The 15,187-nt window shown below is 41.5% G+C and overlaps 1 protein-coding gene across 6 annotated transcripts in view; it reads left to right on the forward strand.

Annotated features, from left to right (window-relative positions):
• The window catches only part of CDIN1 (CDAN1 interacting nuclease 1), a 236,008-nt gene that overhangs the window by 31,962 nt on the left and 188,859 nt on the right, over nucleotides 1-15,187 (forward strand). The gene's annotated exons all lie outside the window — the stretch shown is intronic.

Genomic DNA, 15,187 nt, shown 5'->3' on the forward strand with positions numbered 1-15,187 from the left:
AGTAGCCAAAGTAATGGGAGTAGTAGTATCAGGAGTACTGGTTTTAGTTAGGTAGATGTGGTGGGGGAGGGGCGGGGCACCATGCCAAATCCTCCCCCGTACTCTCCAGTCCTCTCCAGTACTGCCCCAGGGGCTGCTCAGTGCCCGGCTACTGCTGCTGTAGGCTCTGTTGCAGGCGGGCCAGCAGCGATTGCGTGGGTCTGGGCATCTTGTGGCTGCGGGCAGCCAGCAGTGATCATATAAGTGTGGGTGGGTGAGTGTCGCCTGGAGCCCCACTGCTCCCCCTACAGGTCGGAGCGCAATTTTTTTTTTAAACTTGAAATCGGTTCACAAATTCTAGACAAATTAATCAAATTAATTTGATTAATCTCCCAGCCCTAGGGTCCATTTACACAGAAAGATTATCTGACAGATTATCTGCCAAAGATTTGAAGCCAAAGCCAGGAATCAATTTGAAAAGAGCAGAAATCTTAGGCTTTCCTTTATGACCTGATCTCTGTTTATAGTCTGTTTCTTGTTTTGTCTTCAAATCTTTGGCAGATAATCTGTCAGATAATCTTTCTGTGTAAATGGACCCCTAGTTATACCATTAAAAAGCACTTTGGTGAAACCTGTCTATGGTGCCGGAGATCTTTGGTTGTCTATTTGTCTATTGCTCGGAGAACGCGTTTCCTTCTCTACACATCTACATTCAGCCACAATGATGTCCTTGTCGAGGCTTTGCCTATTATTCCAGTTCTCTCCGCAATGACACTGACAGCAGAATCATCCAATGTCCAATGTAAATTATATAGTGATTGGTTCTCATGGTCGGCGTCTTTTACTATGACGCATCTTCATCTTCGCTTCCAGGCTGTTCCACTGCTTTCTTTTTTGTTTGCCTATTTGTATATTTTTTTCCTTCTCATGAAAGAGTGTCAACATCTACTTAACCCCGAATGGCTTTACGTCCCCATTGATTCCGATCTGCGTTGAGGGAGTTAGTTAAGTGAATCCATGGTTTTCCATTGTTCTACTTCATTTAAACAGCAGGCGAGGATCAAAATAGTGAGTAAATGTGAGTGAGGGCTGGAGAGAGATGACAGCTTATGAGCAGGAGCCTAAGCGCAGCCGGCCACATAACACAGATGTCTAAGGGAGTCATCTGCCAGCCAGGCCTATCCCATGGTGCTGTACTTTCCCTAGGTGAACAATTCGACACGGTGCTGTCAGTGATGCAAATGACACAATAGAGTAGGATGCAAATTGTGAGCCCCTGCCGGGTAACACTGCCCTATTAGCTACTGACGGCAAGTGAGAGGCTATGGAGGAGTGCTACTCCAAGAGCTCTGGGGGCCACCAAAGGTCAAGCAGGGCCCGGCATTAGAATTGGAAATTGTCTGCACTGATTCAGAAGGAGAGCAAACTCCAGGGACTGACAGATAGGGTGCTGTGTATACTGATGTATCTCTGTAATAGCTCCTATCTATCTATCTATCTATCTATCTATCTATCTATCTATCTATCTATCTCCTATCTATCTATCTATCTATCTATCTATCTATCTCCTATCTATCTATCTATCTATCTATCTCCTATCTATCTATCTATCTATCTATCTATCTATCTATCTATCTCCTATCTATCTATCTCCTATCTATCTATCTATCTATCTATCTATCTATCTATCTATCTATCTCCTATCTATCTCCTATCTACCTATCTATCTATCTATCTATCTATCTATCTATCTATCTATCTATCTATCTATCTCTCCTATCTATCTATCTATCTCTCCTATCTATCTATCTATCTATCTATCTATCTATCTATCTATCTATCTATCTATCTATCTATCTATCTATCTCTCCTATCTATCTATCTATCTATCTATCTATCTATCTATCTATCTATCTATCTATCTATCTATCTCTCCTATCTATCTATCTATCTATCTATCTATCTATCTATCTATCTAGATATCTATCTATCTATCTATCTATCTATCTATCTATCTATCTATCTCTCCTATCTATCTATCTATCTATCTATCTATCTATCTATCTATCTATCTATCTATCTATCTATCTATCTATCTATCTATCTATCTATCTCTCCTATCTATCTATCTATCTATCTATCTATCTATCTATCTATCTATCTATCTATCTATCTATCTATCTATCTATCTATCTATCTATCTATCTATCTATCTTCCATGCATCCATATAACCATTCTAATATCTTTGTTCTATCTATATGTCCATGCGTTCATTCATTTATCCATCTAACCAACCTAATACCTCTGTCTCTCTGAGCTTTTCCTCTTTTTCTCTGTATACCTGTATAACTTTTAGGCTATTTTCCCACACAATATTTTGGTCAAAACCAGGAGTGTCTTGAAAACACAGAAAGGCTATGTTCACATACTGTGTCAAATAACGTCCTATTAAAATTACAGTAATTATTTGTCATTAAAGGGGTTATCCAGCGCTACAAAAACACGGCTACTTTACCCCCTTCCTAGTCTCCAGTTCAGGTGTGGTTTGCAATTAAGCTCCATTTACTTCAATGGAACTGAGTTTGAAACCCCACCCAATCTAAAGAGACAAGAGAGGGGGAAAATGGCCATGTTTTTGTAGTGCTGGATAACCCCTTTAAATGGCGGCCATCGACTCAATTTTCAACAATGTTTTGCAACCAATACTTTTGTTTTTGGTTGCAAAATACTGAGCAAAAATACTGTGTGAGAACATAGCCTGGGTAGATCTTCAGATTGTGTCCTGTCTTAGGAAGTGTGGAAGGACCACACACAAGCGATGGCTGGATCGTTCATACTCTCATGTAATTTTACTATTGTCCTCTTTCCTGTTTCTCTAGTTTATGTGTTTGATTCACTTTTCTCACTTTTTGATCATAAATTCTACTTTCACATTTTCAAAAATATTCTCAAAAACCAGTAAAGATCCACCACGCTTCTCGTCTATAGTGTACAGCGGTCATCCAGCACTGTGAACAAGCTTTCCCGTATTCCTATTCATATGTCCCTAAACACTTTGCACAGTCACTCACTTAACGTGTCATTTTTTTTGCGGAATTCATTAACCGTGGTGTTTTGTTTTTTTTTGGTCCAGGATGGGAAATGACTGATTTGTGCACGAAGCGTTAAAATAAAGGAACAAAAGCTAAATCTGGCATCATTTTAGGTGCAAAGAATATAGAACCACAGATTTGTCACAGCTCATAGACAATTCCGGCTACAATTACTCTTTTGTAATAGGGGCAGCCCACAATATGGACATGTATATTAATAGTGCCGGGATTTAAATGAGAACAAACACCCAATGAATATTTTGAAATGTAATATTCAGAGTTTATCCGGCTTTCATTGACACAGAGCTGAATATTCATTTTTCATGCCTGAATCTGCATTATATTATATGGGGTCGGGGGGGTTCCAGATGATCTGGGCTTTCAATATTTTTTGGAACGGTCGAATTTATATCTATTGTAAAACTTATTAAACATGTTAAAAGGCTTGGATGCAATAGAACAATGAGACAAATGATGAATACTAAGCCGACTAGTTCACTTTATCGCAGCCTGGAAACTCCGAATAAAATTTGTGTTGCCCCTGATTTACTTTTTGTTTGTTGGGTGAAACATTTACCAGCAAAAGGTAGAATTTTAATTTTATGTTGCTAACTATACGGTTTACTTTAGTGTTGAGTAAGCACTAAAATGCTGAAGTGCTTGAATAACAAATTCCATTGAACTCAATGGGAGACTTGGAAGGTGTCTGGTTCACCTTTAAGTAACCTTTTGCATTGTTTCGTTCAAATTTTTGTATATTTCGTAGACACATCCCTTCAAGGGAAGAAATATACCAGTACAGAGGTAGTAGAAGTGAGCACCTTGTCAGACTGGAAGTTATTAAAATATGTCCAAATTTTTGCCCTGAAAATGACATCTGTCTAAAAATACGTCTGAAAACGGACATTGTGTGAGCATAGCCTGAGCGTTATTTTACAGCAGAACGTACCGTAAGGCCTTATTCACATGTCCCGTAATCTACGGATCCGTATTCGAGTTAGTGCACATTGTTGTATATTGGGCTATTCACACGATCAGTAGAACTACGTATGCACAATGTATGCCCAATCCCTAATTTTTAGCGGATTATACGGGTGGATAGAGGGAGGAATCTATGGACTTGAAAAAAATACTGAAAGTGTGCGTAAGGCCTAATTTTAGGTTTGTGCGAACCTGATCCTTCTGCATTTTAATCCTTCAGTTTAGAGAGGATGGATGCAGCCCTGGGGCTTTTTCAAAAACATGGATACAGCCTATGGCTCCAGAGCTGCATCCATCTTCTCCCAACTGCCTAACGATCTGATTCGCCCAAACGAGATGTACGTTTGCTCATCTCTATACATTTTTTTTATTTTTATTTTGTAAATATATTATAATAATATTTTCTTCTTTGACATCTAAAGTAAGGGTCCGTTTACACTACGGAATCAGCACCAAAAATTCTGTGCGGAACCCTGCCTGCTATCTGTTTGAATGCAGAGGGGGTTTTGCACAGAATTTTGGCGCTGATTCCGTAGGGTGAACGGGCCCCTTAAATCCCAACCATTTGAACCAAGTATTGTATTGCCCCCCTAAAGTTATGCAAATCAACAATATACACTTATGAGGGGAAATGCTTATAAATTGATTTTTCCCTGCACTTACTACTGCATCAAGGCTTCACTTCCTGGATAACATGGTGATGTCACTTCATGGCTAACATGATGTCATGCCCCGACTCCAAGAGCTGTGCTGGCTGTGGCTTCTGGAGAGGATGATGGCAGAGGGATGCTCAGTGTCCCTCCGGTGTCCTGTGTCCCTCAGTGTCCCCCTGCCATCATCATCTCCAGCAGCCACAGCCCGCACAGCCCGGATCGTGACATCACCATGTTATCCAGGAAGTGACATCACCATGTTATCCAGAAAGTGACATCACCATGTTATCCAGGAAGTGACATCACCATGTTATCCAGGAAGTGACATCACCATGTTATCCAGGAAGTGACATCATCATGTTATCCAGGAAGTGACATCACCATGTTATCCAGGAAGTGACATCACCATGTTATCCAGGAAGTGACATCACCATGTTATCCAGGAAGTGACATCACCATGTTATCCAGGAAGTGACATCATCATGTTATCCAGGAAGTGACATCACCATGTTATCCAGGAAGTGAAGCCTTCATGCAGTAGTAAGTGCAGGGAAAAAAGCACTTTATGTGCATTTCCTGTAATAGGTGTATATTGGGGATTTGTATAATTTTGGGGGCAATACAATACTTTCATAAAAATTTTTTCTAGACTTCTCCTTTAATTTTCCCAGTGCTTTATCTTTAGTCTCGTTCTGCAGAATCAACAAGCGACATCATGGTAACGTATCATAGGCTTAATAAGTGGAACGTTATAACGTATAATAATCTTTAGTATTGATATAAATCCAGAATTGTAACGGATGAGGCCAGACAGCCGACGTGCCTGACATCTTGGGCGGTGTCGTGGTGGAGAAGAGAGTAGACTTCATCTGGAGGAAGGACAGGGATACAATATGCTTTGTGCCTCTCTCTAGGGGCACATGAATGCAGATGAAGAATCCTCCCAGGCTTAACGTTTTCCGAGCAGTGTCAGAATAATGGATGTTGAGCACATGTCAAGCATTTGTTAATTTCTCTGTTATTTGGAGTTTATCTACCATGATCAATCTAGTAAACGAGCGCTTGGCTCCGGTGGCATGTGCCATTGAAATGGTGATTAGGCAGGCTGGCGAAGCCTTCTGCCTTCTAGTTTCCCCCTCTTTGCCAGGTAACCAGCTACGTATGAATAGCAATCGCTTTCCAATTAAGGGCCGGTTTACAGTTTAAATTGGTGGAAATGTATTTGGAAACTGCCACATTAACTTAATGCTTTGCGGCTAACAAAAGTCCTCGACTCGATTTTAATTCCGCACTTAACAAGGACGAAATGAACCCGGGATAATGCGATTAGGAAGGAGATAAATACGGATACCTCCCTCCGCTCTTCTCTTTCATAATTGCAAATATAATGCTGTTTTGTCTTTTGAAAATGTAAATGATGATTTCGGTATTTGCCAGAGGGAGATCAGTTTCAATTTGGTTTACACATGACAAAGAAAAAAAAAAAAAATGAGAACAATAAAAATAGAGTATGTATAATGCATATTAATTTACCTGTATTCTCCAATTTTTTCGATGAACCGGAGGAGTTCTAGTGAGGTGTGGATATAGGCCAATCAGCCATAACTTTAAAACCACCTGCCTAATATTGTGTACGTCCACCGACTCTTCAAAGCTGCTATCACACAACGAGGCATCGACTCTTAAGGTGGCCATATTGCTTTAATAACTGACGGCTTAATAATCGTTTATTCGTTATCTTTATAGACCAGTGCCATTTATGTGCCCAACTTGCAGTGTATTTGCCCTATAGTGCCACACAATAATTCAGGCTCTTTGCTTTGAGAGGCCACATTTAACAGTCATTGACAGACGTAGGCAGGGGCCTAGGCCTAGGGGTCTGGTTCAGTCTCATAGAAGACAAAAATTTACAAAAAAAACCACAATCTTACCATGATGGAAGAGTGTAATGGTGCGTTTACACGGAACAATTATCGTTCAAATTTCCACGATAACTCGTGTAAACACAGTGGATGATCAAGCGACAAGCAAGAAATCGTTCATTTCAACATGTTCTTAAATTGTCGTTGGTCGTTCGCTAAAAATTTGCAGATCGCTTACTGTAAACAGTCTTTTACCGATTCACCTTATGTGTGAGATAGGCTTAAGCGATCTTAAAACGATCGCAAAAACGGTTTTTCCAAACGACATATCTTTCCGTCTAAACGCTGATTGTTATAAAAAAACACATCGTTCTTTCGAAATTGTTACTTATTCGATTTATCGCTCTGTGTAAAGGCAGCATAAGAATGATTGCCAGCTTTCTGCGTAGCCACAGGCCTGTCAGATACCCATACTGACCACTGTCCTGTGAAATGCTCATACAATGACCACATGAGTATCATAATCGAACCATGGAGCTTAATAGATTGGCCTGGCCTGATCGTTCAGATCATTTTGGATCTCATATGGACACTCAGGTGACCAGAAAAAATGGGCAGGTGTAAGAGTATGAGCATTTCTTAAACATCAGGTCATTACAATCTAAGAAAGGACAGTTGGCAAACCGGCGACAGGGATATGAGTTGTCAGAGAGGACACAAAGAAGATGATTTTAGACGTCCGGTAAGTATGAGAAAAAACAGGGAAAGGGTGCAAGAAAGGTTATACATGTGTATTAGAAGTAGGGTGGTATTGAGAAAGGCGATAATTTAGAATATTGTTTTTGTAGGTAAAGAGTCAGAAGATCATATGTTACTGATTTAAATTCTGATTATTCTGAGTTTAGGAGTCCAGTGGTTGGTCTTAATTGATGGTAGTTGAATCTCGGATTTGGTCCACCCGCTCGACTCCCAAGCCCAGTATAGGGTTAGAGCTATAAATGACAAGTTCTACAAAATGTTTCCCCACATATCTATAAATGAATCCACTGAGCTCCTCCTGTTCTATATAATGTCACTGGTTGATTGTATTGCTTGTTCAGCATGACAGGTTCCCTTTAAATGGCCAGGCCCTTAAAATACCAAGGCTTTTAGGTCCCTATAGCCTTTCACACATCCTATCGGCATGGCTTATCTAGAAATAGATTTTGAAGGATAGTATTATGGTTAGCACTTGTGATACAAAGTATATATTTCAGTGTATTGTTGAAGTTAGCAATGACATCTGTGATCAGCTACTATTCCCTTGTGAAATTTCCTGTAAGGTTGTTGAAGCTCCACTGAGTTTTATGGCTCTGACACCACTAAGAGTCTACAGGTAAAGCAGAGCTGGTTACAGTGTGTTATAGCTTCATACTGAGTCCCCAGAATAGATGGCAGCAAATCCTAATCCTGTAAAATGATTAACATGTAAGGTTTATTCCAGCATCATTTTGTTCTGTGTTCAGAGCTCTTGTTAGATTCCTTAAAGGGAGTCCACCAGCAGGTTTGCCTATAATAAAATATATAAAAAACAACTGATCAATCAAAAAATTCCTCATGACCTTTCCAAGTGGCTTCAACATATGCCACATCTTACCTTCTCCGATTTGGTCAGTACAATATACAGGGCATACAAATTCCTTCTTGTCGCACCCTACTGGGTAATGTCGATCAACGATCAAGATCACACACAGGGCATATATATCTTCACATGGTAATCGCTTTATGGGATGGTACCGTCGTCCATGTGTCCCAGATGTCCTGCACTAAATGCTGATTTATACCATTGTTCCTGGGATTGTCCCGAGATCCAGGTCTTCTGGAAGCGGGTTAAAATTTTGCTGTATCCACCTACTCAACTTTGTACCCCTAGCCTAGTATGGGCCATTTCCGGTCCCATTGTCTTTGCTGCCCGCTCTTTCTCAAAAGAAGCCAAAAAGCCTCTCTATATCGTATCTGCAGCTGCTAGAAAGTCAATTTTACAGGAATGGCTCTCCCTGACCCCCACATCTCTGCAAGCTTCATGCAAAAACTAACATTTCTTTTTAGAATTGACTGGGTAGAAGCTACCCTACATAAAGAGTGCAAGGTTAAAAAAAAATTCAGGTAAAACCAAATGGTGCCAAAAATGACACAAAAATGACCTGGAGATTGCGCTCACCACCAAACAACGTAGTAGAAACCGATGTTCACATAAAACACGATTTATTCAGTCCAACAATAACGCGTTTCAGGGCTATGGCGCCCCTTCGCCAGATTCAGGACAAAAAAAAAATTCAGGCCTATCAGACTTAAGGCCCTATTCCACCAACAGATCTGATGACAGATTATTTGCCAAAGATTTGAAGCCAAACCCAGGAACAGACTATATTCAGAGAACAGGTCATAAAGGAAAGACTGGATTTCTCCTCTTTTCAAATCCATTCCTGGGTTTGGCTTCAAATCTTTGGCAGATAATCTGTCATCAGTCGTCACATCTGTTGGTGGAATAGGGCCTTTAAACAAAAACTATGGGACACATTCCAACATACCACCTGGTACTTAGGAAAATCAATTTCCTCCAACCCCCTAATTTAATCAAATTTGATGAGGAAACCTTGAGCATGCTTGAGCTAGTCCGATCACGAACTATCAGCCATTGATCACCGGTGGCTGAAGAAGTTGGATGCAACCCTAAGGTTGCCTGGAAAACATGGATACAGCCATAGACCATCCAAGACTCCTTAGGGTTTCTTCAGCCACCGATGATCAAGGCCAAGAGTTTGGGTTCAGAAAAGTGGAAACTGATGGTTGCTAGGGGCAACTGAGCCTGTTTCACTTTACACCATGTTTGATAAATCTCCCCCATAATCTTTGTAAGGGCTCACCATGACCATCTCAGGATACTGCACAGTCTGTAGGTACATCGCTTTAAGATTTTTACATCAATAGACCAGAACGGGGATGGATGCGGCATTAATTCTAATGGAGCCGCGTCACAGAGGGGAGGGCAAAACGTCAAAATGGGGGTGGGTGGGTCTGCCTTCAGGTTGGTGATTGGGAATAGAACGGAGCTGCATGGGGGAACTGGGCCGTGGTTCATAAAAGGACCGCCACGCTGGCATCCCCGCGTCGACGTTGGTCTATTGATGTAAAAATCAATCAATCAGCCACTGTATGTCCTGCAAGAAGTGGTGTATTCTCTCCAGTCTGAAAGCAAGAAGAGAGCTTCGGCGCCCTAGACCTGCAGCAGAAAGAGAGAGTCTAGGGCACTGTCTTTGACCCATCGCTGCCTGAATAAAAGATCTTTTTTTAACGGAATGCCGGCACTGGATGGTAAATAGACCCTGGCATTGGCCATAGATTTGTTAAAACTATATAACAGTACTGGTGGTTCACTAACGTTATCAGTTTGTTGCACATGGAGCCATGGTGGTAGTAGTAGTATTTTTATTGCCTGTCCTGACTTAAACATGTCTACAATACAGCTGTAAGCTAACCCCTCATTATTTCGAGACTTAGAAATACGTCCTGGTCATTAATCATCTTGAAATGGGTCGGGCCGATCCTGGTAACATTCATTACGTGGCCTAATGTTCTCCCAGACATGTCATTTTTTTGCAAATAAATGCTGATCAGAATTGACCTATTGCATTAACATATGTAGTGCTACCACTTTGTTAATATTATTAATACATTTGGATGGCGAGAGCGTATATCCTGTTCAGCTGGTTTCACTTCCCAAGTCTCCCACTGTCCAACCACCATACATATTTATCTCAATACATTTCCACGCTCTGCTGCTCCTTTTGATGCATGTCCCACACCAGGCTTGACAGAGCACTTATGCCCCCAAGAAGACAGTTCTGTACTCCTACGCACATTTGACACATGGTTATGCTAAATACTGAAGCAGCATGAGGCTCGTGTCATTAGCAGTAATTAACGTAATGAAAGCCACCTGGCCCTAAAAAAATAATTAATTGGTTGTAAATAATAAACTTAGATATAATTTATAGGTTCCGCTATTTGGTTTAGCACACAGACCCAAGAGGAATTGGTTAAAAAAAAAATACTCCTGAAAATCACAACACAGTCGTTAAAATCTTGCACGTCTATAGGAACCTTTTATAGGCGCTTGTTGCAATGTTGTTAGGATCAATTTGTCACCCGTGTGTTGCACTTTTGTGTTTTGTTAAGTGTGGTGCGTGTGAAAGTCTACATGGTGGGGATTTAGGAATAGCCATACTGCTTGTATTGCACACCACAGGTCTGTATAGTAGCCTGTTATTTGTGGTGTTTGTTTATTTGGAAGGTAGACATGAGCGAAACAACATTAAGGGGGTATTTATATGTTTAGTGATTACAGTCTGTGCATGGAAGATGTGCTACGGATCAGCATGCGGCACTCCTGGCATCATTATTCAAGAGAGTAGCGCGAAGGTTTAGGGTGCCTTTACAAGTACAGCAGCAAAATCCTCCGCTATACTCTGTAGTGTCTTTTAGTATGGCTCTACATTCTTAAAGCAGATTTTCATTCCGTTACAAGAATGTAGCCCCTACCCACTTAACCCACCAGCTGCCCTCCTAATAGATTAATAGTCTGCACTCCCATTTGCTTTTCCAGCTCCTGTCTCCCGGCTCCCTGATGTCCTGGTGAGCCAATTGGTGCGTTGTTCTGCCACACCAACTCATTGGCTGAACAGGACAGCTCGGAGAAGCAGACGGGAGCACAAACAGGTAATGTATTAGCCTGGCAGCAGTGGGTTAAAGCGACTCTGTACCCTCATTCTGCCCTCCCCAAACCATTTGTACCCTTGGATAGCTGCTTTTAATCCAAGATTTGTCCTGGGGTCCGTTCGGCAGGTGATGCAGTTATTATCCTAAAAAACTACTTTTAAACTTGCAGCCCTGTGTCAAATTGGCGTGGCCTCGAGTGTCTATGCTCTAACCTTGCACCGTCTACCCATCCCTCCTCCCCACCCTCTTTACCATTAGGAATGGCCCTGGCAGAATTTCTTCTATTCTTCACCTGACTAAACACTGCACAGGTGCCTTAACAATCCAACACATGTGCAGTGTTCACACAGGTGATGAATAGTAGAAATCCTGCCTGGAGCATTACTAATGATAAAGAGGGCGGGGAGAAGGGACAGAGAGGCGGTTGAAGCCTAATGCACATACACTTTAGGCCACGCCAATTTGACACAGGGCTGCAAGATTAAAAGTTGTTTTTTAGAACAATAACTGCATCACCTGCCGAACGGACCCCAGGACAGATCTTGGATTAAAAGCAGCTATCTGAAGGTACAAGCGGTTTGGGGGGTCAGATTGTGGGTACAGAGTCACTTCAAGTTGGCGATGGCTAAAATTACATCGTATTGTTTTAGAGCTTCCAACATCATATGAATTATGATGCCGTGAGTTCCGAGTCCGTAGCACATCTTTCATGCATAAACTGTAATCACGGAAATGTGAAACCCCATTGACCCCAGTGGCTGTATCCATGTTTTTCAGGCAGCCCTAGAGCTGCATCCATCTTCCTCAGCTTCTGGAAGTGAAATGCAGAAAGTTCAGGGTTTTGTTAACCCGAAAATACTCTCTGAACCCAAACTTACTACTCTCACCATGACAATATGGCTATATATATATATATATATATATATATCTATATATATATATATATATATATATATATGAATTAGGCGAGTGCCGTGGAGTTTCTCCTTCACCATTCGACCACTGTGTATACACATTGCTTACATGCAGTGTTATTGTGCTGACTTCACAAGCTTCCGATTCAGCACAAATGACAATCGCACCTTTAGAAAACCAGAGCATTTTTTGATATATACTGACATTGAGTGACATTTGTGCCCACAGCAATGCATTCTGATATGGGTGTTGGCCACAACAGGATTTTTTTTCGACATTACACGGCTACCATATAGCACAGGACGAAACGGTATAGTATCTGGAGGTACGGAGAATGTCGGCATGTGAACCAGGGCCATGGCTGTTGCCTTCTTAAATTATTGAAATGTCTCTATTAAGATAGATTTATATATATTTTTAATACTTATCTTTTTCATGTGAAAACCACAGTTTTCCATGTTGGTTATAATTTGTCTGATCAATTTGTATTTTATTTTTCGTTTTTTCAGATTTCCTACAGCCCTAAATTCTGTGTAATATCATAACAGAGGAGCCACCCATGGCTCTCATCCATTATAAATAAAAAGTATTGCTTGTTCCGTATACATGTTAAGGTGGACATGCACCATCAATAGCTATTGACTGGACATTATCACCCAATCTCTCTATACACATGAGCGTTCTGTGAGTTGGACTGTAATCTAACATGCCTGGTCCTTTTTCTTTCCTTGCACCCTCTGTCGGGGGAAAGTCAAGATGCTCCCTATATACTTTAGACCAAGCATGGGGAACCTTCGACCCTCCAGCTGTTGCAAAACTACAATTCCCATCATACCTGGACAGCCAAAGCTTTAGCTTTGGCTTTCTTGGCATGATAGGAATTGTAGTTTTGCAACAGCTGGAGGGTCGAAGGTTCCCCATTTCTGCTTTAGACAGTTGGCAGTTTTGGAAATTTTTGACTAAAGTTTATGGGGGCATTTAGTGGATTACATGGACAGCCCATTGATGTCAGTGGCTCATTTTTGTTCTGGTTCTTCAGGGAAAAACATTTCCCTCTCATTACCCCCGAGAATAACTGCTGACCTCTGAGGGTCTTATGGTCAGCTTATTTTCTCAAGATCCTTGGGCATGTTCAGCCATTGCAGCATTGTTGTCAGTACAGTACAGTGCTATTGGATGAAATTTTACAGAACTTTATTGATATGTATCACTTTTATTGGCCGCAGAACTTGAGTGTGCCCTATACATTATGGATTTACAGCCGATTTTACAGTGCAGTGAAGACGCTCTAACTGTTATTCAATTAGCTTAAAGAAGTCCGGGCAGACCTATTTTTTCATATGTTTCGGGGAGGGGAAGACTAAAAGAAATAACATGCATATACCTTCCTGGCTCGAGCGCTGCCAATCTGAATCCTGGGCTCTGGCAGCTTCCTGGAGACATGGGTCATGACCTGTCAAGTCTGTTCAGCCAATCAGCGCCCAAGATGGCACCCCATTACTGCCGCTGACTGGTTGAGCGGACCTGACACTTCACCACCCGGGTCCCTGCTCAGACCAGGAAGCGGCTGGGGACCTGAATAACAGAATACGACCACCAGCGATGGAGCCAGGGAGGTGAGAGCATGTTATTTCTTTTATCCTCCTTGCCACTTGTAAAAAAAAAAGAGGTCTAACTAAAACTAACTTAATTTAACACCTGTAGATAGGGGATAAGGGTCAAATTGTGTAGCGTCCGACCGCTGGAATCGGACCCCAGAACGGGGCGCTGAGTCTTTGTTATGAATGTAGTGGAAAATCGCTCATGTGCGCCGCTGCTTCATTCTCCCTCTATGGGAATAGCTGAAGGTAGCCGATTATTGTACCCTGCTATCTTTGTCAGCACCATAGACATTAAGGAAAGACCCATGATTTGAGTTTTTCTTTACCGTTCACACCTGCGTTGTGAGTTCCTTGCTTCTGTCATGTCATGCCAATGGTCGCTGACAATCCCTATTGACTTATAATGGAGTCTGTCAGGTTCCGTTGTGGTATAAGGCGGATTATTGTGTTGTTATTTGTGTACAATTTGATGGAGTGATCAGAACCTTAAAGCCCTCATTGATATGCACTAATATTGATCATCACCTAGAGATATGTATGATAAGAACTATCTGACTACCGATCCATTTATCCCTGTCTACATAGTAAGTATTCTATCAATCTGTCCACATAGAAGATCCCAGAGGGCTTCATGTTCTTTCCGGGAATTTTACAAACTGAAGAAGTGCTTCTTTGATGTGGTCTAAGTGGTACAGTCTTTTTTTTTTTTTTTTTGGACATGTGCGGAGAAATAAAACTTGGGGAACAAGATAATTAATCCTATAGAAGGCAGCGCCGAATTTTGTTTGCAGATGAGACGAGAGAAAACCAAAATATGCTAATGCCTCTCTCTCTTCTGCCATACGCTAAAAGCAGATTTATTGGAAATGTAATTTGTGCAAGTTGTGTCCAGTAGGAAAATATATCAGGAGTAATGAATTGTGTTTTAAGATGGGGCGAGGGGGTAGATCTCCACAGAGGACAATTGAGCCGAAGCAGTAACAATCGTTCTTATTGATCAGCATGAGAAGTTAGAGACTGTCCCATGTCTGCCTGGTAACACATTAGGTGCCGGAGCGGCTCAGCCTTGACCGATATATTGTGGAGGAGTTAACCGTGCCGTAGTCTGAGAAGTGCAAGAGAAATGAGATACAGGTTGAGAGGAAATCCCTGTTGGAGAAGCTGCTTCACTGCCAGGTGCCTGACACCGAGGCGAGTACTGGATGGATGAAGCCTTGGAAATGACCGACTGGAAGGGAAAGAAGCCCTCCTGCTGGGAAAGTTTCTATTTTCAAAGCCCCGTCAGTTTCAGTGGGAATGTTAGAGTCCCATATGCCGCTACTGACATTGAGTTAAGCCCCCCTCC

The sequence above is a fragment of the Dendropsophus ebraccatus genome, chromosome 13 (genome assembly GCF_027789765.1).
Source record: "Dendropsophus ebraccatus isolate aDenEbr1 chromosome 13, aDenEbr1.pat, whole genome shotgun sequence".
Taxonomy (NCBI): Eukaryota; Metazoa; Chordata; class Amphibia; order Anura; family Hylidae; genus Dendropsophus; species Dendropsophus ebraccatus.